Source organism: Bos grunniens, chromosome 7 (assembly GCF_055505025.1).
Source record: "Bos grunniens cultivar Pamir isolate PY7600 chromosome 7, Bosgru_T2T1.0, whole genome shotgun sequence".
Lineage (NCBI taxonomy): Eukaryota > Metazoa > Chordata > Mammalia > Artiodactyla > Bovidae > Bos > Bos grunniens.
The window spans coordinates 68,166,302-68,189,414 of NC_141171.1; the positions used below are offsets into that span (position 1 = coordinate 68,166,302).

A 23,113-nucleotide genomic window follows, 5' to 3' on the forward strand; every position below is an offset into this window, starting at 1 on the left:
CCAAGGAGCAAGCATTTTTTAATTTCAAGGTTGCAGTCACCATCTGCCATGATTCTGGAGCCCAAGAAAATAAAACCTGCCACTGTTTCCACTTTTTCCCCATCTATTTGCCTTGAAGTGATGGGACCAGATGCCCTGATCTTACTTTTCTGATTGTTGAGTTATAAGTCGGCTTTTTCAATCTCCTCTTTCACTTTCATCAAGAGGCTCTTTCCATTCAGTTCAGTTCAGTTTCTCAGTCATGTCTGACTCTTTGCGACCCCATGAATCACAGCACGCCAGGCCTCCCTGTCCATCACCAACTCCCGGAGTTCACTCAGACTCAAGTCCATCGAGTCAGTGATGCCATCCAGCCATCTCATCCTCTGGCGTTCCCTTCTCCTCCTGCCCCCAGTCCCTCCCAGCATCACAGTCTTTTCCAATGAGTCAACTCTTCGCATGAGGTGGCCAAAGTACTGGAGTTTCAGCTTCAGCATCATTCCTTCCAAAGAAATCCCAGGGCTGATCTCCTTCAGAATGGACTGGTTGGATCTCCTTGCAGTCCAAGGGAATCTCACGAGTCTTCTCCAACACCACAGTTCAAAAGCATCAATTCTTCTGTGCTAAGCCTTCTTCATAGGCCAACTCTTACATCCATACATGACCACAGGAAAAACCATAGCCTTGACTAGACAAACCTTTGTTGGCAAAGTAATGTGTCTGCTTTTGAATATGCTATCTAGGTTGGTCATAAGTTTCCTTCCAAGGAGTAAGTGTCTTTTAATTTCATGGCTGCAGTCACCATCTGCAGTGATTTTGGAGCCCCCCAAAATAAAGTCTGACACTGTTTCCCCATCTATTCCCATGAAGTAATGGGACCAGATGCCATGATCTTAGTTTTCTGAATGTTGAGCTTTAAGCCAACTTTTTCACTCTCCACTTTCATTTTCATCAAGAGGCTTTTTATTTCCTCTTCACTTTCTGCCATAAGGGTGGTGCCATCTGCATATCTAAGATTATTGATATTTCTCCCGGCAATCTTGATTCCAGCTTGTGCTTCTTCCAGCCCAGCGTTTCTCATGATGTACTCTGCATATAAGTTAAATAAACAGGGTGACAATATACAGCCTTGACAGACTCATTTTCCTATGTGGAACCAGTCTGTTGTTCCATGTCCAGTTCTAACTGTTGCTTCCTGACCTGCATACAGATTTCTCAAGAGGCAGGTCAGGTGGTCTGGTATTCCCATCTCTTTTAGAATTTTCCACAGTTTATTGTGATCCACATAGTCAAAGGCTTTGGCGTAGTCAATAAAGCAGAAATAAATGTTTTTCTGGAAGTCTCTTGCTTTTTCTATGATCCAGCAGATACTGGCAATTTGATTTCTGGTTCCTCTGCCTTTTCTACAACCAGCTTGAACATCAGGAAGCTCACAGTTCATGTATTGCTGAAGCCTGGCTTGGAGAATTTTGAGCATTATTTTACTAGCATGTGAGATGAGTGCAATTGTGCGGTAGTTTGAGCATTCTTTGGCATTGCCTTTCTTTGAAGTTGGAATGAAAACTGCCCTTTTCCAGTCCTGTGGCCACTGCTGAGTTTTCCAAATTTGCTGGCATATTGAGTGCAGCACTTTCACAGCATCATCTTTCAGGATTTGAAATAGCTCAACTGGAATTCCATCACCTCCTCTAGCTTTGTTGGTAGTGATGCTTTCTAAGGCCCACTTGACTTTACATTCCAGGATGTCTGGCTCTAGGTCAGTGATCACACCATCGTGATTATCTGGGTCATGAAGCTCTTTTTTGTACAGTTCTTCTGTGTATTCTTGCCACCTCTTCTTAATATCTTCTGCTTCTGTTAGGTCCATACCATTTCTGTCCTTTATCAAGCCCATCTTTGCATGAAATATTCCCTTGGTATCTCCAATTTTCTTGAAGAGCTCTCTAGTCTTTCCCATTCTGTTATTTTCCTCTATTACTTTGCATTGATCACTGAGGAAGGCTTTCTTATCTCTTCTTGCTATTCTTTGGGACTCTGCATTCAGATGCTTGTATCTTTCCTTTTCTCCTTTGCTTTTCGCTTCTCTTCTTTTCACAGCTATTTGTAAGGCCTCCCCAGACAACCATTTTGCTTTTTTGCATTTCTTTTCCCTGGGGATGGTCTTGATCCCTGTCTCCTGTACAATGTCACGAACCTCAGTCCATAGTTCATCAGGCAGTCTGTCTATCACATCTAGTCCCTTAAATCTATTTCTCACTTCCACTGTATAATCATAAGGGATTTGATTTAGGTCATACCTGAATGGTCTAGTGGTTTTCCCTGCTTTCTTCAATTTAAGTCTGAATTTGGTAATAAGGAGTTCATGATCTGAGCCACAGTCAGTTCCTGGTCTTGTTTTGTTGACTGTATAGAGCTTCTCCATCTTTGGCTGCAAAGAATATAATCAATCTGATTTCTGTGTTGACCATCTGGTGATGTCCATGTGTAGAGTCTTCTCTTGTGTTGGTGGAAGAGGGTGTTTGCTATGACCAGTGTGTTCTCTTGGCAAAACTCCATTAGTCTTTGCCCTGCTTCATTCCATATTCCAAGGCCAAATTTGCCTGTTACTCCAGATGTTTCTTGACTTCCTACTTTTGCATTCCAGTCCCCTAGAATGAAAATGACATCTTTTTTGGGTATTAGTTCTAAAAGGTCTTTTAGGTCTTCATAGAACTGTTCAACTTCAGCTTCTTCAGCTGAAGAAGCTGAAGTTACTGGTTGGGGCATAGACTTGGATTACTGTGATATTGAATGGCTTGCCTTGGAAACGAACAGAGATATTTCTGTCGTTTTTGAGATTGCATCCAAGTACTGCATTTCGGACTCTTTTATTGACCATGACGGCTACTCCGTTTCATCTGAGGGATTCCAGCCCGCAGTAGTAGATATAATGGTCATCTCAATTAAATTCACCCATTCCAGTCCATTTTAGTTCACTCATTCCTAGAATGTTGACATTCACTCTTGCCATCTCTTGTTTGACCACTTCCAATTTGCCTTGATTCATGGACCTGACATTCCAGGTTCCTTTGCAATATTGCTCTTTACAGCATCAGACCTTGCTTCTATCACCAGTCACATACATAGCTGGGTATTGTTTCTGCTTTGGCTCCTTATCTCTCCACTGATCTCCAGTAGCATATTGGGCACCTACTGACCCGGGGAGTTCCTCTTTCAGTATCCTATCATTTTGCCTTTTCATACTGTTCATGGGGTTCTCAAGGCAAGAATACTGAAGTTGTTTGCCATTCCCTTCTCCAGTGGACCACATTCTGTCAGATCTCTCCACCATGACCCGCCTGTCTTGGGTTGCCCAACGGGCATGGCTTAGTTTCATTGAGTTAGACAAGGCTGTGGTCCTAGTGTAACTAGATTGACTAGTTTTCTGTGAGTATGGTTTCAGAAACCATGGTTTCTGTGAGTATGGTGTCTGCCCTCTGATGCCCTCTTGCAACACCTACCGTCTTATTTGGGTTTCTCTTACCTTGGGCATGGGGTATCTCTTCATGGCTGCTCCAGCAAAGCGCAGCCGCTGCTCCTTACCTTGGACGAAGGTATCTCCTCACCGCCGCCCTTCCTGACCTTCAACGTGGGATAGTTCCTCTAGGCCCTCCTGTGCCCGCGCAGCCACCGTTCCTTGGACGTGGCCTTGCTCCTCCTGGCCGCCGCCCCTGACCTCAGACTTGGGTAGCTCCTCTCCTCCATTCCTGTGCCGTCACAGCCTGGCACTCTCGGCTGCTGCCCCTGACCTCGGACATGGGGTAGCTCCTCTCGGCTGCGCTTAGTGCGCTGGGCACAGCCGCCCTTGCTTAGTGCGTGGGTCGCAGCCGCTTAGTTCCTCTTCAATTTTTGTCATTAGAGTGGTATCATCTGCATATCTGAAGTTATTGATATTTCTCCCAGCAATCTTGATTGCAGCTTGTGTTTCATCCAGCCCAGAATTTTGCATGATGTACTCTGCATATGAGTTAAATAAGCAGGATAACAATATACAGCCTTGATGTATTCCTTTCCCAATTTGGAACCAGTCTGTAGTTCCATGTCCAGTTCTAACTGTTGCTTCCTGACCTGCATACAGATTTCTCAAGAGACAGGTCAGGTGGTCTGGTATTCCCATCTCTTGAAGAATTTTCCACAGATTGTCGTGATCTACACTGTCAAAGGCTTTGGCATAATCAATAAAGCAGAAGTAGCTGTCTGCTTCTGCTTGTAGATGTTTTCATGTAAGGACCAAACGTTTCTGGTGTATCCATTTCTATGTCCTTAGTGTTTGAGTGTGAAAGTTGCTCAGTCATGTCTGACTCTTTGCGACCCCATTGACTGCCCATGGAATTCTCCAGGCCAACATACTGGAGTGGGTGGGTAGCCTTTCCCTTCTCCAGGGGATCTACCCAATGTAGGGATAGAACCCAGGTCTCCCGCATTGCAGGCGGATACTTTACCAGCTAAGCCACAAGGAAAGCCCATAGTATAGTCATATTATATGTGTGTGTACATGGTCAGTTCTGTCCGACTCTTTATGACCCTGTGGACTGTAGACTGCCAGGCTTCTCTATCCATGGGATTTCCCAGGCAAGAATACTGGAGTCGGTAACCATTTCCTCTTCCAGGAAATCTTCCTGACCCAGGATTGAGTCGCATCATCTTCCTGCATCTCCTGAACTGACATATGTATTCTTTACCACTTGAACACCTGGGAAGCTCAGAGTCATATTAGGGACAAGTACTATTAGAGAACAGGCTTAATTTTATGGCCTTAGTCATAAGTCATGGTATATTCACCATTTGTGAATGTATTCAAGCCAGGAGATAAAGTTGAAACTCTTCCACCTGCCTCTCTGATCTCCTAGCACGGCTTCCACAGGGCCCATCCAGTGGATGGATCCTGCATCTGTCACCTGCATTAGTGCAGCAGATGCCAACTCTCGTCCCACCTTCCACTCCCCCACCATTGTCTGCATAGTTTGCTCCTGCGCTGCCACCATGCTGGCCCCGATTCTGATCCTTGAACATCGCCCATTTTTCCCAGCCTCAGGGCCCTTTCACTAACTGTTGCCTCAGCTGAGAGAGGGCCTCTCCCAGATCTTCACAGGCCGTTCCTTTTCATCCTTCAGTTCTCAGCTCACACACATACCACAATGCCACAGAGTTATTCTGAGGACCACTGGTGGGGAGCAAGCATCCTGAGCACCATGCAAGGGGAAGCCAGGGGTGGGAGGCACCCCATTTCTCTCTGCCACACCTTCCTGCACACCTGTCCTCAAAGAGGGCTCCCCACCTTCTTTCAATGCATCTCCTTTGTGGCACCAAGTGCAGCCTTCAAAGACAGTGTCTGTCATTTGGGTGACTTCTTCATTGCTGGCCTATCCTGTTGGAACAAAAGCTCCATACAGACTTCTCTGTCCTGATAAGTGTTGTGTCTTCAGGCACTAAATCTGTGCCCCATGTAGAAGAGTGCTTAGTTAGTATTTACTAAGAGATGCAGTAATTTTTCACAGGTGATATTCTTAGAAACAAGCCTACTTCCAGGGGCATATCTGTATATGCGAACAGTTTGGGCCTCATCCCCTGAAACATTTTCCCTGGTTAACACAAATCATGCAGCAAGTTCCAAGCATCGTTCTCAGTTACTCTTTCCGCAGGATTGTTTCTCCTTTTAGAGAAGTGAAAGTTCTTTTCCAGCTGTTCATGGTGCTATCTGGCCTGTCATGTGGTCCCTTTCTGAGTTAGGTGGTTACCAGGCCATGAGCCCCTTACCCTGCACCCCTACCTCTTGGCTGGTTGGTCACCTCCCGCATCTTTCTTGTTGTGCTCCAGCTGCGGCAGGTGCCACAGGGCAGCAGTGAGTGGAGGGGACCTGACCTAAAGCAGAGGACACATGTCTCAATAGCAGTTGCTTCTTTCTACCCATCCATGCCAGACAGATAGATGGGTGGCCATAAAGAATAGACATCTCTCTGCTCATCTCTTCCTCACCTCGGTGCCAGCAGAACTGGGATTCCCAGCAAAGCACTCAACCTTCTGTCACTCCTTCACTCACTCCCTCTCTCATTTCCTTCCCTAGTATTTATTTACCGAGAGCCTACCATGTCAGGTACTTTAATGTGTGCTGGGCTGCAGTTGTGAACAAGGCAGGCAAGAATCCCTGTCCTAGTGGAGCATGCTCTCTGGTGGAGGGGTCAGGTAGTCATCAAGATTTGGAAGTAGCTGGTGTTTACAGATCAGTGTACCAGATACTGATAAATGCTACAGGGAAAAATAAAGCCAGGAAGGAAGGGCAGGGTGAAGTTCGTGACTTATGTGGGGAGCCATGGGAAATGAGAGGTTAGGGGCTGGGGGCTAGTTAGGAGGAGGGTCTGGGTGGCATACAGGTGATCAGGGACAAAGGACACAGTAAGAGTAGGTCTCACAGTCTCAAGGCAGCAAGTGGAAAAAGTGAATGCTGGGTGAGACTAAGGATCCTGGGCGGGGGAGAGAGGGGAACCACATGGAGTTTCTCTTAACTCTTGCTGATAGAGATATGATAGAATAGCTCCTTTAAAATACAATTTCGTGTGTATGCTTTTAATAGGCAAAACAGTTAAATGAGTCAATATTTAAAAGGGACACAAGGATATATAATTGTAAAATTAAAAGCTTCCAACCCATACCCCCTAGGAACTCATTTCTCCTCCTTGGAAACACTTTTTATAAAGTTTCTTCTGTATCTGTTCAAGGGCATTTCATTCACATACATGCAAACATATCCATCCATTTGTATGTACATATATGTATCTGTATGCATAGCTATATAGATCTTGACAAACGTGTATGGTGTGGATGTACATACACATGTGCACACACAGGCATGTATATATGTATACTTTTCACATGTCTGTATACTTACATATATTTTAAAGGAAGGTGAGTGATTCACGGAGCTCTCACTTGATGAAGATTCTGACAGTTGCTAAGTATGCCTGTAATTCTTACACAAACCAAAAAGGCTTTAGTAATTTGCTGCTTATTTCAAAGACACCATGATCAATGATCAATTAGATAGCACCAAAGATCTCTGTAGGGCAAAACATTCTGATAAATGCTTTGCTTTCCTGTTGCAGTAATCCCACTAAGGTATGTTCCCTTGTGATTAAAGGCACAGGCTGTGCAGAGAAACCTGGAAGCAAATCTTAACTGGTTATGTGCATTAGTTTCCTGCTGCTGAAGCAAATTACACAAACATAGTCACACAAAGTTTTATTACCTTACAATTCTGGAAGTCAGAAGTCTTCTGGTCTTCAGCAGGCTGAAATCAAGGTATCAGCAGGGCTTTGTTACCTCAGGGAATTCTTAGGAAAAATCCATTTCTTTGCCTTTTCCAGGATCTAGAGGTCACGTACATTCTTGGGCTTGAGGCCCCTTCCACCATCTTCAAAGCCAACAATGTACTATCTTCAACTCACTCTTTCTGATTTACTCTTTTAAGGTTACATCTCTTCTCTGATTCTGACCCTTCTGTCTCCCTTGTGACCACATTTGGCCCATCCAGATAATCCAGCATGGCCTCCCCATCTCAAGATCCATACACGTCTGCAAAGTCTCTTTATCCATGTAAAGTAACATATTCATGTGTTCTGTGGGATTAGGACATGGGCATCTTTTCAGAGACTGGTTCATTCCCTCTGCCTATCACAGGTTGTTGGAAGAAAGTTACTTAACTTCTAGTTTTAGAAGTTAACTTACTTGTACTTAACTTCTTATGTACAAGCTTTTGACAAAACAAGGCTATTTGGAGGAGTCAAATGAAACAATGTATATACAACTCTTGGCCTGTAACCAGGCCGGACTACCTTTTGGGTCTCTGGTTTATCAGCTGTTTGGTCTTAGTTAACAGCGTTCTCCTCTTCAGTGCATCATCTTCCTCTTTAAAATGGGGAAAAGAATGGCAACCATGAGATTTTATTAACATGGATATCCATTTAATCTAGCATAGTTTATTAAAGGACTATCTTTTCTTTACTGCATTTCAAAGATACTTTTCTCCTTTGTTATAAGTCTAGTAACCAAAACAATGTGCGGATCTACTTAGGAATTCTCTTTACTTTCTGTGCTTTGTGTGTATATTCTTGTGCCAGTTCCACACTTCAACTACTAGTACTTCAAATAAATATTGTTACCTAGTAATATATTCTCCAACTTTGTTCTTTTTATTTGAGTTTATCTTGGCATTTTGCATTTTCACGTGTATTAGAATAAGTTGTCAGTTTCTTTAAAAAAAAGAAACTTGCTGGTATTTTGATAGGGAGTCCATTGAATCTGTAGATAAGTTTGAGAGAAGGAGATGTCTTTACTACATTGAAGCTTCTAATGCACAAACATGGATTATTTCCTTTTATTTATTTGTATCTTTTAAAATTTCTCTTTGCAATATCTATAGTTCTCTGTAAGACTTTATCTGTTGCTAGTTATCCCATACATATGATTATTTTTTATGTTGTTATAAATTATAATATAATTACAATATATTTCCTTTTTATCATTCTTGGGTCTTGCTTGCATGAGAAATGCAACAGAAACTTGTATATTGACCTTGTATTCAGCAGTTTTTCTAAGTTCACTTAATAATTCTATTACTTTATAGATTCTTTTGGATTTTTACATAGTTTTAGTTCCGCACTTCTACATTCCATGTTGTTTGCTTCTTTTATATGCCTTATTTGATTAGTCAGGACTCCTTTACAAAGTCAAATAGGAGCAGTGATAGCTGACATATTTGTACATTTCTACACAGCAAGAGGACTTTTTCAGAATTTTATCATTAAGATATTAGACATAATACCAAATCAAGGAAGCTTCCTACTGTTTGTAGTTTGCAAAAGTGTTAAAAAATTAAGAATGAGACTTTTTTCACAGAATTAGACAAAATAATTCTAAAATTTGTATTGAAATACAAAAGGCCCCAAGTAGCCAAAGCACTCTTGAGAAAGAACAAAGTTGCAGGTATGATGCTCTTTAAATTCAAACTATCCTACAAAGCTATAGTAATCAAAACAGTATGGTAATGGCACAAAAACAGACACACATAGATCAATGGAACAAGCTAGGGAGCCCATAAATAAGTCCACACTTAATGGTCAATTTATGATAAAGGAAGCAAGAATATAAAATGAGAAAAAGTCAATGAAGCAGAAGTAGATGTTTTTCGGGAATTCCCTTGCTTTTTCTCTGCTCCACTGGATGTTGGCAATTTAATCTCTGGTTCCTTTGCGTTTTCTAAATCCAGCTTGTATATCTGGAAGTTTTCAGTTCACCTATTGTTGAAGCCTAGCTTGAAGGATTTTGAGCATTATTTTGCTAGCATGTTAAATGAGTGCAGTTGTACTGCAGTTTGAACATTCTTTGTCATTACCTTTCTTTGGGATTGGAAGGAAAACTGAAATTTTCCTGTCCTGTGGCTACTGCTGAGTTTTCCAAATTTGCTGGTATATTGAGTATGGCATAGTTGCTGGCATATTCATCATTTAGAATTTTAAGTAGCTCAGCAAGAATTCCATCAGGCTTCTCAGGTGGCACCAGTGGTTAAAAAAAAAAAAGAGAAAACCCATCTGCCAATTCAGGAGACATGAGACATGGATTCAATCCCAAGGTCAGAAAGAAACCCTGGAGGAGGGAATGGCAACCCACTCCAATATTCTTGCCTGGGTAATGCCATGGACAGAGCAGCCTCATGGGCCATGGTCCATAGTGTTGCAAAGTGTCAGACACCCGGAAGCAAGTTAGCGTGCATGCACACAGAATTCCATCACCTCCACGCACTTTGTTCATAGTAATGCTTCCTAAGTCCCACTTGACTTTACACTCCAGGATGTCTGGCTCTAGGTGAGTGATCACACCATCGTGGTTATCCAGGTCATTAAGACCTTTTTTGTATAGTTCTCCTATATATTTTGCCAATTCTTCTTAATCTCTTTTGCTTTGGTTAGATCCTTGCCTTTTCTGTCCTTTATTGTGCCCATCTTTGCATGAAATGTTCCCTTGGTATCTCCAATTTTCTTGGAGAGATCTCTAGTCTTTCCCATTCTGTTGTTTTCCTCTATTTCTATGCATTGTTCACTTAAGAAAGCTTTCTTGTCTCTCCTTTCTAGTCACTGAAACTCTGCATTCAGTTGGGTATATCTTTCCCTTTCATCTTTGCCTTTTGCTTCTCTTCTTTTCTTAGCTATTTGTAAGGCCTCCTCAGACAACCATTTTGCCTTCTTGCATTTCTTTTTCTTGGGGATGGTTTTGGTCACCACCTCCTATACAGTGTTATAAACCTCTGTCCATAGTTCTTCAGGCACTCTATCTACCAGATCTAATACCTTGAATCTATTTGTCACTTCCACTGTATAATCATAATGGATTTGATTTAGGTCATACTTGAATGGTCTAGTGGTTTTCCCTACTTTGACTTAAGCCTGAATTTTGCAATAAGAAGCTGATGATCTGAGGCACAGTCAGCCCCAGGTCTTCTTTATGCTCACTGTATAGAGTTTCTCCATCTTCAGCTACAAAGAATATAATCAATCTAATTTTGTTATTGACCATCTGGTGATGCCCATGTGTAGAGATGTCTCTTATGTTATTGAAAGAGGGGTTTGCTATGACCAGTGTGTTTTCTTGCAAAAGTCTTTTAAGTTTTTTTTGTACTTCTGTACTCTTTGTTCTCTTGGAGTAAAAAACCTCCTTTATTATGTACTTCAAGGCCAAGTTTGTCTGTTGCTCCAGATATCTCTTGATTTTCTACTTTTGCATTCCAGTTCCCTATGATGAAAAGAACATCTTTTTATCGGTGTTAGTTCCCAAAGATCTTGTAGGTCTTTGTAGAACCATTCAACTTCAGTTTCTTTGGCGTTAGTGGCTGGGGCATAGACTTGGGTTACTGTGATATTAAATGGTTTGCCTTGGAAATGAACCAAGATCATTCTGTTGTTTTTGAGATAGCGCCCAAATGCTGCATTTAGGACTCTTTTGTTGACTATGAGGGCTCCATCCCATTTCTTCTAAAGAATTCTTGTCCACAGTAGTAGATATAATGGTCATCTGAATTAAATTTGCCCATTTCCATCCATGTTAATTCACTGATTCCTAAAATGTCAGTGTTCACTCTTGCCATCTCCTGCTTAATCACATGCAATTTACCTTGATTCATGGACCTGACATTCCTAGTTCTGCAATATTGTTCTTTATAGCATTGGACCTTATTCACCACCAGACACATCCACAGCTGGGTGTCATTTCTGCTTTGGCCTAGCCTCTTTAGTCTTTCTGGAGCTATTTCTCTGCTCTTCCCCAGTAGCATATTGGACACGTACTGACCTGAGGGGCTCATCTTCTGGTATCATATCTTTTTGCCTTTTCATGGTTTTCTTGAGGCAACAATACTGAAGTGGTTTGCCATTCCCGTCTGCAGTGGACCACATTTTGTCAGAGTTTTCCACCATGACCCACATGTCTTGGGTTACCCTGTATGGCATGGCTCATAGCTTTATTGAGTTACACAAGGCTGTGATCCATGCCATCATTTTGGTTAGTTTTTTTATGATTGTGGCTTTGGTTCTGGAGGCTGTGGGATTTTGGTTCTTGCTTCTTCTGTCTGCCCTCTGATGGATGAGGATAAGAGGCTTGTGCAAGTTTCCTGATAGCAGCGACTGGCTGTGGGGAAAAACTAGGTCTTGCTCTGGTGGGAACGGCCATGCTCAGTAAATCTTTAGTCCAGTTTTCTGTTGTTGGGTGAGGCTGTGCTCCCTCTCTGTTGTTTGTTTGGCCTGAGAAGGCCTATAGCCTCTATGGTATGGCTAAAGGCAGCCTCTAAAAGGACCCATTCCAACATGTGTCTCCCAGGACTGCTGCTGCCAGTGCCCATGTTCCTGTTTCAGGCCACTGCTAACCCATGCGTTTGCATGAGACCCTCAGACACTCACAGGCGGGCCTGGTTCAGTTTTCTGCGGGCTCACTGCTCCTTTTCCCTGTATCCTGGTGCATACAAGGTTTTGTTGGTGCACTCCAAGACTCTGTTTCCCACATTCATGTGGGAATCCTGTTATCAAATCCCATTGTCCTTCAAAATCAGATTCCCTGGGGATTCCCAGTGCTTTTGCCAATCCCCAGGTTGGGAAGTCAAAAATAAATTTATGAATGGGTATTGAATTTTATCAAAAGTGCTTGCTTATCTATTGAGTTGATATTTTTTCTGGTAATGTGGCAATCACGATGATTGATTTTCAAATGTTAAAGTGAAAGGAAAGTAAAGGAAAGTGAAGTCACTCAGTCGTGTCCGACTCTTTGTGACTCTTTCAAATGTTAAGCTGAGTTTTATTTCTAGAATAAATCTGACTTAATCATGATGTAATATCTTCTATATATTTATTGGTGTATTTATTTTGCTCAATTTTAAATTTCTGTGCCTAAGATCTTAAACATGAGGGACACTGCCCTAATGTTTGGCTTTCTAGTAATGTCCTTGTCAAGTTTTGGCATCAAGATATGCTAATTTGATAAAACCAATTTAAAAGTAGTCATTTTCCATATTTTGGTGAAATTTGTGTAATATTATGGTTATTTCTTCCTTAAATGCTTGGAAGAAAGCCATAGGCAAAGGCCACCTAGGTTTGGAGTTTTGTCATATACATTATGTTACATATTAAATAGCTTTATTAGATAGATGAATATTTATACTTTTAAAATGTAACTTTTGAAAAAATTTCCCATTTCAACTAAACTTTCAAATACATTCGCATAAAGTTGTTCATGATTTCCTATTATCTCTTTTGAAATTGAGTATAGTTTAAATAAGGTAAAATGTGCAAGTCTTAAGTATATAGCTCACTAAGTTTTTAATCTATGATTATACATGTATAAAAATCACCAGATAAAGATAAAGATCTAACACTTCAGAAAGTTCCCTCATAAAACTTTCCAGTTGATACTCACACCTGCCCCCAAGGTAACCCCTATTCTGATATACAAAGCAAAATCATAGTTTATCTGTTCTTGGATTTTATATAAACAGAATAATACATATTAACATATAAACAGTATATATATTTGTGTTTGACTTCTTTTTCTGACTATATTGTTTTTGAGATTCATCTGGTGTTATATTCATCAGTAGTGTATTCTTATTTTCACTGCCATATGATATTCTATTATATAAATATAGTACAAATTTTAAATCCATTTTTCTATTAGTGGACAGATAGCTTCTTATTTTAAGTTATTACAAAGTTTCTATCAATCTTCTTGTACAAATATTTTTGTAGATATATGACATTTCTTTTTACAATATATGTAGGCATGGAATTGAGGGCCATAGGGTAGGTATAAATTTAACATTATGAGAAACTAATAGGCAGTTGTTAAGAATGGTTGAGCCACTGTATATTCCACCATTAATATATAATGTTCACAATTTCTCCACACACCCTCCAGTGTTTGGTTTTGTCAATGTGTTAAATTTTAGCATTAATAATGGATGCAATAGTATCCCTTAATCTGAATTTCCCTGTTGAGAATACTGTTCAGAATTTTTTCATGTGTTTATTGGCCTTTTGACTATCTTCTTGGGACAGTACCTTTTTAAGTCATTTGAAATAGTAAATGTGAGGGGAGGAGAGCTCATTTTTTTCTAGAATATTTGTCTGGCTGATTTATAAGATATTAGTTTAGATGTACAATGTAATTCAGTATTTTATAGATTATAGTTTGTTTACAGTTATTACAAAATAATGGCTATATTTGCCTTTGCTGCACAGTATATCCTTGTTGCTTATCTATTTTATATATAGTTTGTGTCATTTTTTAAACATTGAGCATTTTCTTACTGATTTATAGGAGTTTTCACATTATACATGAGTCTCTTGTCATATCTGTGTGTGTGTGTGTGTGTGTATATATATATCTGTATATAATATTTTCCCCTGATCTGTGGCTTTTCTTTCCACTTTGTTAAAGGTGTCTTTTAATGAGCTGAAGATTTTAGTTTTGATTGTCAATTATATCTTTTTTAAAAATAATTTGTGTTCTCTGTGTCTTGTTTAAGAACTTCTGTCTGCCTCAGTAAAATGAAGACATGCACAAAAGTTTTATTTTAGAATTTTATAGTTTTCAACTTTAAATTCACAATCTACTTTAAATTAACTTTTATGTGTAGATTAGTATAGTTCTTTTTTTTTTTTTCTCAGTTGTTCCAACATCATTTATTGAATAGGCCTTCCTTTCTCTATAATTTTGGCAAAATAAAGCAACCATATGTGTGCAGATCTACCTTCTACTCTAGACTGTTTCATTAATCTATTTGTCTATTCTTGTTCCAAATATCCCCAGAATAGCTAAAATATTATAGAATGTCTTGAAATTTAGTAGTGTAACTTTTAATTTTTCTCAAGATTTTCATAGCTAGGCTGTGTTTAGTTGCTCGGTCATGTCCAGCTCTTTGTGACCCCATGGACTGTAGCCTGCCAGGCTCCTCTGTCCATGGGGATTTTTCAGGCAAGAATACTGGAGTGGGTTGTTATGCCCTCCTCCAGGGGATCTTCCCAACCTGGGGATTGAACCCAGCTTTCCTAAATTACAGATGGATTCTTTACTGTCTGAGCCACCAGGGAAACCCATAGCTAGGCTAGATCTTTATATTTTAAACAAATTTAGTATCTATTTGTCAATATCTGCAAAAAAAAAAAAAAGCTTTTTGGGATTTTGGTTACTGATTGCATTGACTTTATATATTAATTTTGGGGGTAAGGTAATTGATATCTTAATAATTTATCTCCCAATTTATGAATATGGAATCTATCTCTATTTAATAGATTCTTAAAGGTTAAACGAACCTTGTGTTTCTGAGCTAAAACTCCCTTGGTCAGTATATATAATCCATTTTCATGTATTACTCTATTCTATTTGCTGATGTATTCTTTTAGGGATTTTATATCTTTTCATTTCTTTTCTTATAAAAAATTTTGTTGGATATTGGTATCTGGATAATGCTGGCCTCATACAATGAGTTGGAAATTGTTTTTTGATCTCTCATCTCTGAATAACTTTGTGTCAGCCCCTATGGACAGAGCAGCCTGGTGGGCTGTGGTCCATGGAATCACAAAAAAGTTGGACACAACTAAAGCGACTTAGCACAGAGGCACAAGACTAGTATTATTCATGTATATGGGAGTGTTTGTAGAAATACTACTAAAGCCATCAAGTCAGGAATTTACTTTGTGGAATGGTAACTAATACAGAAATACTTAGTTTTTCTTTATTTTCTGATGTCAGTTTTGGTAAGGTGTTTTCAAGCACTTTGTTCATTTCATATAGCTGGACAAATTTGTTGGCATAATGTTGTTTATAACATTCTCTTGTTATCTTTCAATATATGTAGTGGTGTTATTTTTTTTACTCCTGACAGTCATAGTTTGTATTTTATTTTTTTCTTAATGAGTCTTACAAGGAAGTTCAGTTTTAATGATCTCTTCAAAGAACTCATTTTTTTTTTTTCTGCTTTTTCGATCGTCTCTTTTCTGTTTCATTGATTTCTGCTCTTTCTTTCCACACTGCCCGCCTGCCCCAATTTTATTGTTTTATGAGAAGGAAGCTTAAATAATTTATTTTAAACACATTTCTAATATATGTATTTAAAGCAATAAAATTTCATCCAAACTGCTTTAGTTTCATCCCATAAATTTTGACATGTTGAATTGGTATTGTTTTTCCCTTTAAATTATTTTCAGATTTTAAACATTATTTCGTCTTTAACTCAAGGGTTTTTTAGAAATACTTTGTTTGATTTTCAAACAATGTTTGAAGATTTTCTAGTTATCTTTCTCATTGACTTCTGGGCAGGGAACTTTAAGAAACTTCTTTTGTTGTTTTAGGGCTTCCCTTATGGCTCAGTTGCTAACAAATCCACCTGCAATGAGGGACACCTGGGTTCGATACCTGGGTTTGGAAGATCCCCTGGAGAAGGGAAAGGCTAACAACTCCAGTATCTGGCCTGGAGAATTTCATGTACTAGTCCATGGGGTCACAAAGAGTTGGACACAACTGAGCAACTTTCACTTTCAGGTTCATTGTTTTTAAACTTTTGAGACCGGCTTTATAGAGCAACATATGATCTATTTTAAAGAATGTTCCTTGAGCATTTGAGAAGACTATTTTCCAAAACTGTTGTTTGTCATATTAAATGCACGTCTATTTGGTCAAATTGGTTAATAGTGTTGTTTGAAATCTTCTCTAAATTCTGATTAAACACTTTTTTTCTATTGACTACTGCTCTTTCAGTTTCTGAGAGAGATAAGTTAACACATCTGACTGTGTCGGTTTGTCTTTATCTTCTCAGTTCTATCAAATCTGGCTTTAGTTTTTGTTTCATGCATGTTGAAATGATATTATTTATGTATGTACTTAGAATGATATCTTATTGATTAACCATTTTGTTATTATGCAATGTTACTTTATTAATACTCTTTGTCTTAAAGTCTACTTTGTCAGATATTTACATAGTCACACAAGCTTTTATGGTTAGAGTGTGTATTTTTCCAATTCTTTTGCTTTTAGCCTATCTGTGCATTTATATTTAAAGTGTATCTTGTAAACAAAAGATAGTTTTATTTTTTTCTAGTCTGTCTGCAAAGATTGTCTTCCAGACTATCTGCTAGTCTGTCTTATTATGAACCACTTTATGCCAATAGATGGAGTACTTGTCCTTAAAAGAAATTCTAATGTAATCATTGACATATTTATTTTTATGTCTAGTGGCCTGTTATCTTTTTATTTGTCCATCTTTGTCTACTCTGACTTCTTTTAGATTAATCATGTGTTTTTTTTATTATTCCAGATGAAGCCAACCCCCTCATTGCACCCATACCTTTTTTAATGGTTATTTCAGTAACCACGGTATATTTTGGCTTTCTCAACCTCAAGGCTCTTAGATGTTTGAGACCAGACATTTCCTTATTGAGAGAGTCCTTTTATGCACTGAAGCATTTTTAGCTGCAACCCTGGCTTCTTCCCACTAGATGGCAGTAGAAACATCCCCATCTCGCCCAACCAAAAATGAAATAGCCAAAAGTAGCTCATGTCCCTTTGGAAGAAAAATTACCACTGGTAGAGAACTACTGCTCTAGGGATTACCATAAACATCCTCAATTTTTACCTCACTTTTCAAGATAATTGAATTCTTGTTTTGCTACTCCATGAGCAATATAAAACTTTGTAGGGGTACAATTATATTTATTTTTCTCTCCAATTATGTTATTGATGTCATACATGTTATTTCTACATGTATTATGAACTCCTCAATGTATTGTTCTTATAGTGGTTTTTAAAAAATATCCAGTAATTTACTTTTAACTTTAAAAACTATTATTTCACATTTTTGCATATAGTTGATCTTTCTAGTCTAGTCTGAAGATTTGTGTCGCTGATCTGTGCTGATGTCATGGATTGTTCCTTTTTAGCCTAAAAAGCTGGGGACATATTGTCTCAGCTTTCATTTATCTAAAACTGTCTTTATACAGACTTTGATCTTTTTTTAATTCCAATTTTTTTTTTCTTTCAGCACTTAAAGAAGTCAACTCTGTTGTCTTTTGTCTTATATTTGTTTTCTGATGAAAATTACTTATCATTTTATGTTTGTTTTCCTACCTACTTTTTTCTGTCTGCATGTCAGAATTTATGTCTGTGCTTAATTTTTTTCCCTTTATTTTTGGTTTAAACCAGTTTGACAGTTATGACCTGGATGAAATAACTGAATTTTTTTTCCTCAGCTATGTCCATTCTGCTTTGAATACATTAAATACATTTAATTTAATATATGGTAATTTTTCAGTTTTAAGTTTCCACTTGGTTCTATTGTAGAAATTTTACTTTTCTCTTAAAATTCTATTTTTTGTGTCCATTTTGTCTGTGTTTTCTTCTAATCTCTTTAATATATTTTATTAGCTATTTTAAGTGAAGAAAAGTGATAGTCACTCAGTCCTGTCTGACTCTTTACAACCCCATGGACTGCAGCCTGCCAGGCTTCACTGTCTATAGAGTTCTCCAAACAAGAATACCAGAGTGGGTAACTATTCCCTGCTCCAGGGAATTTTTCTGACCCAGGGATCGAACCTGGGGTTTCCTGCATTGCAGGCAGATTCTTCACCATCTGAGCCACCAAGGAAGCCCTTAGTTATTTTAAGGTCTTTGCTAATTCCAATATCTGAGCCATTCCTCAGTCTGCTCCCACTAACAGTTTTATTTCCTCTCAATTAGGAATCATATAGCTTCTACACTGGTCTCACAGCTTTTTATTGCATTCCCACAATTGTGTAATGAAAAAAATTGTAGTCCCTGGAGTAAATATTATTTTGTACAAGTGAACGCATGTCCTTTCCCTTGTCAATAAGTTACAGAAGAGTCCGCCTTAACAATCTGATCGAGATTGGAGCTGAATTGTGGCTGAGTTACAGCTTTGGTTAGGTTCTCTCCACATTTTCAAATGTCTTTAGAACTAACTTGTTCTGTCCCATGTCTATTATAAGTTACTCCATCTAGTAGGACTTTCCATCTAAGCACTGTTGGATGCAGAATGCTCCCTCTGCTTTCTAGTTCCGCTTCCATGCCCCTGACACACACTCAGCAAAGCTCTTTTGGGGAAGGTTGGCAGGCAAGAACAAATTCCCTGCATTTGGAGCTTCTGATTTCAGTCTATTCATGCCAGCTCACAAGGTTTGCAAGTATCTCAGCAAAACTTGATGTTCAGCTTTTCACTGGCCCCTTGGAGACTTTGTAGCATAGAACTTGGCCACTGGTATCTGCTCACCTAGAAATCCCTTAGACTTGTCTTTAATTTAATTTCCTTAGATTACTTTTGTCTGCAAGTCTTCCATATCTTAAATATGCTGGGGGAGATTCAGTTATCTTTTTAGGTTATATGGGTACAGTGGTCCCGTAAGACCTTCTACATTTTATCTGAAAGCAAAATGTTTTTATTTTTAAAACCTCTAAAACCTCTGATGATAAACATTCTTTATTCTGGAAATTTTTTTTTTGTAATCAGTCTTGCCAGATATTTATCAATTTCATTAATCTTTTCCAAAAAGCAAATTTCCCTTTTTTCTATTATATTTTCCATTTCATTGATATTTTAAGTTTTTATTTTATATTTAGTATCAGTTCAGTTCAGTTGCTCAGTCATGTCTGACTCTGTGACGCCATGGACCACAGCAGGCCAGGCCTCCCTGTCCATCACAAACTCCCAGAATTTACCCAAACTCATATCCATTGAGTCAGTGATGCCATCCAACCATCTCATCCTCTGCCGTCCCCTTCTCCTGCCCTCAAATCTTTCCCAGCATCAGGGTCTTTTAAAATGAGTCAGCTCTTCGCATCAGGTGCCAAAAGTACTGGAGTTTCAGCTTCAACATCAGTCAGTTCTTCCAATGAACACCCAGGACTGATCTCCTTTAGAATGGACTGGTTGGATCTCCTTGCAGTCCAAGGGACTCTCAAGAGTCTTCTCCAAAATCACAGTTCAAAAGCACCAATTCTTCTGTGCTCAGCTTTCTTTATAGTCCAACTCTCACATCCATACATGACTACTGGAAAAACCATAGCCTTGACTAGATGGACCTTTGTTGGCAAAGTAATGTCTCTGCTTTTTGATATATTGTCTAGGTTACTCATAACTTTACTTCCAAGGAGTAGGTGTCTTTTAATTTCATGGCTGGAGTAATCATCTGCAGAGATTTTTGAGCCCAAGAAAATAAAGTCTGCCACTGTTTCCACTGTTTCCTCATCTATTTTTCATGAAATGATGGGACTGGATGCCATGATCTTAGTTTTCTGAATGTTGAGCTTTAAGCCAACTTTTACACCCTCCTCTTTCACTTTCATCAAGAGGCTCTTTAGTTCCTCTTCACTTTCTGCCATAAGGGTGGTGTCATCTGCATATCTGCGGTTATTAATATTTCTCCCAGCAATCTTGATTCCAGTTTGTGCTTCATCCAGGCCAGCGTTTCTCATGATGTACTCTGCATATAATTTAAATAAGCAGGGTGACAATATATAGCGTTGATGTACTCCTTTTCCTGTTTGGAACCAGTGTGTTGTTCCATGTCCATTCTAACTGTTGCTTCCTGACCTGCATACAGATTTCTTAAGAGGCAGGTCAAGTGGTCTAGTACTCCCATCTCTTAAAGAATTTTTCAGTTTATTGTGATCCATACAGTCAAAACTTTGACATAGTCAATAATGCAGAAATAGATGTTTTTCTGGAACTCTTGCTTTTTTGATGATCCAGCGGATGTTGGCAATTTGATCTCTGGTTCCTCTGCCTTTTCTAAAACCATCTTGAACATCTGGAAGTTCACAGCTCATGTACTGTTGAAGCCTGGCTCGGAGAATTTTGAACATTACTTTACTAGCTTGTGAGATGAGTACAATTGTGTGGTAGTTTGAGCACTCTTTGGCATTGCCTTTCTTTGGGATTGGAATGAAAACTGACCTTTTCCAGTCCTGTAGCCACTGCTGAGTTTTCCAAAGTTGCTGGCATATTGAGTGCAGCACTTTCACAGCATCATCTTTTAGGATTCGAAGTAGCTCAACTGGAATTCCATCACCTCCACTAGCTTTGTTTGTAGTGATGCTTTCTAAGGCCCACTTGACTTCACATTCCAGAATCTCTGGCTTTAGGTGAGTGATAACACCATCATGGTTGTCTGGGTCATGAAGACCTTTTTTGTATAATTCTGTGTATTCTTGCCACCTCTTCTTAATATTTTCTGCTTATGTTAAGTCCATACCATTTCTGTCGTTTATTGTGCTCATCTTTGCATGAAATGTTCTCTTGGTATCTCTAATTTTCTTGAAGAGATCTCTAGTCTTTCCCATTCTATTGTTTGACTCTATTTCTTTGCATTGATCACTGAGGAAGCTTTCTTATCTCTCCTTGCTATTCTTTGGAACTCTGCATTCAGATGGATAAATCTTTCCTTTTCTCCTTTGCCTTTTGCTTCTCTCCTCCTCAGACAACCATTTTGCTTTTTCGCATTTCTTTTTCTTGGGGATGGTCTTGATCACCACCTCATGTAATGTACAGTGTCACAAACCTCTGCCCATAGTTCTTTAGGCATTCTATCAGATCTAATCTCTTGAATCTATTTGTCACTTATACTGTATAATTGTAAGGGATTTGATTTAGGTTATATATGAATGGTCTAGTGGTTTTCCCTACTTTCTTCAAGTTAAGTCTGAATTTGGCAATAAGGAGTTCATGATCTGAGCCACAGTCAGCTCCTGGTCTCGTTTTTGCTGACTGTATAGATCTTCTCCATCTTTGGCTGCAAAGAATATAATCAATCTGATTTCAGTATTGACCATCTGGTGATGTCCATGTGTAGAGCCTCCTCATGTTGTTGGAAGAAGGTGTTTGCTATAACCAGTGCGCTCTTTTGGCAAAACTCTGTTAGCCTTTGCCCTGCTTCATTTTGTACTCCAAGGCCAATTTTTTTCTATAGTAAATCAGAAATTCTAGTTGGAAGAGCAAAACAAAAAACTTAAAGTTCATTCTGATAACTGAAAGAAGCAAAGACTATCCACTAGTAACAGGCATATCTAACACTTAGAGCTTGGTCTGTAACATCCTTCTCCACTGAAAGAAACCATGGTTGATTCTGATTCCAAGGTTTATGCTAGTTTGAGACAAGATAAACCTGGAATATTCTGGAACAAGCCAGAAAGTAAGGAAATATGGAAAAAGTGATGAAAGCATGTAACAGGGGCACAGACGGCAGCTTTGGGCACCAAAATAATTAAGGACAGAAATAAATTATAAACCACTGAGGGAAAATATGAGAATTTATTAGTTCATTTCTATAAAATATCGATAGGGAAATAAAGTAGAATAATTATATTACAATGCTAAGGGCTGAACAGTGAAAATGCAGGGCATGCTGCAGCTAGAAAATTGAGTTTGCAACCATGTTAATCAAGATTAGATCCATGAATATTAAATCTTTAGGAAATTTCCATGAGGAGCAGGATATTTGCACAGGCTTTATCATCAGCTATAAGGGGGAAACATCGAATAGTACAGTGGAGAAATCAGATAGCACCTTAACTGAGTGATCAAAGTTACCACTACAAAGGAAACACAGATGGACATCAGGTGTTACCAGATGGGATACTCTCACTCATGAATCACTCATTGGGTGTCCTGGCCAAGAGTGTTTAACTCAAATGCAGTTACAGGGAACCATTAGGCAAATGCAAACTGAGAGACATTCTCTTAAAAATGTGGAGAGAAGGGAGAGGAGAGAAAGGAGAAGGGCCTACATGCAATGTAGTATCATGGATTGGACATGGGAATAGGAAAAAAGACACCAGTGGAAAAATTGATGAATCTGAATAAAGTCTTTGGTTTATTTGAATTTCAGTAGAAATTCAAAAGTAGGGTTGTTTTCAGGTTTGATTAACTTTGTGGTTTGACAGCAAGATCAAGAAACCAAGTTTGTTCTATCCCTCTGTTCTGCCACCCTAAGTGTGGCAGCTTTTCCCCTCAGGCTGACACTCTTCATAGGCACAGTATGGCTGCCGCATCCCAGGGGTCACATCAAAAACAGTAGTGACACAGACAGAAAGGGTACATTTCTTATGTTTCTTTCCCATAAACTACAAAGCCTTTCTGCTGCTGCTGCTGCTGCTAAGTCGCTTCAGTCATGTCCGACTCTGTGCGACCCCATAGATGGCAGCCCAGCAGGCTCCCCCGTCCCTGGGATTCTCCAGGCAAGAATTCTGGAGTGGGTTGCCATTTCCTCCTCCAATGCATGAAAGTGAAAAGTGAAAGTGAAGTCGCTCCGTTGTGTCCGACTCCTAGCGACCCCATGGACTGCAGCCTACCAGGCTCCTCCGTCCATGGGATTTTCTAGGCAAGAGTACTGGAGTGGGGTGCCATTGCCTTCTCCGGTCTTCAAGGCTAATATTGCATTACTCACTCAATTCCCAAGCCAAATATACTTATTCCTAAATAAAATATTGGCAAGGGAATTGAGGTCGGCATGATTGTTTTAGACAAATCATTCTAGGTACAAATGATATTGGGATG

General features: G+C 39.2%; 1 long non-coding RNA gene across 4 annotated transcripts in view; it reads right to left on the reverse strand.

Moving 5' to 3' along the window:
• Nucleotides 1-2,322: 2,322 nt before the first annotated feature.
• Nucleotides 2,323-23,113, reverse strand: part of LOC147369758 (uncharacterized) — a 41,273-nt gene continuing 20,482 nt past the window's right edge. For 2 of the 4 annotated variants that reach the window (XR_015167871.1, XR_015167870.1), the window contains one exon: nucleotides 8,121-21,540. This is a non-coding gene — a long non-coding RNA (uncharacterized LOC147369758). Of the gene's footprint in view, nucleotides 3,976-8,120; nucleotides 21,541-23,113 lie in introns of those variants that run through there. The other 2 variants (XR_015167873.1, XR_015167872.1) reach the window with 2 other exon arrangements.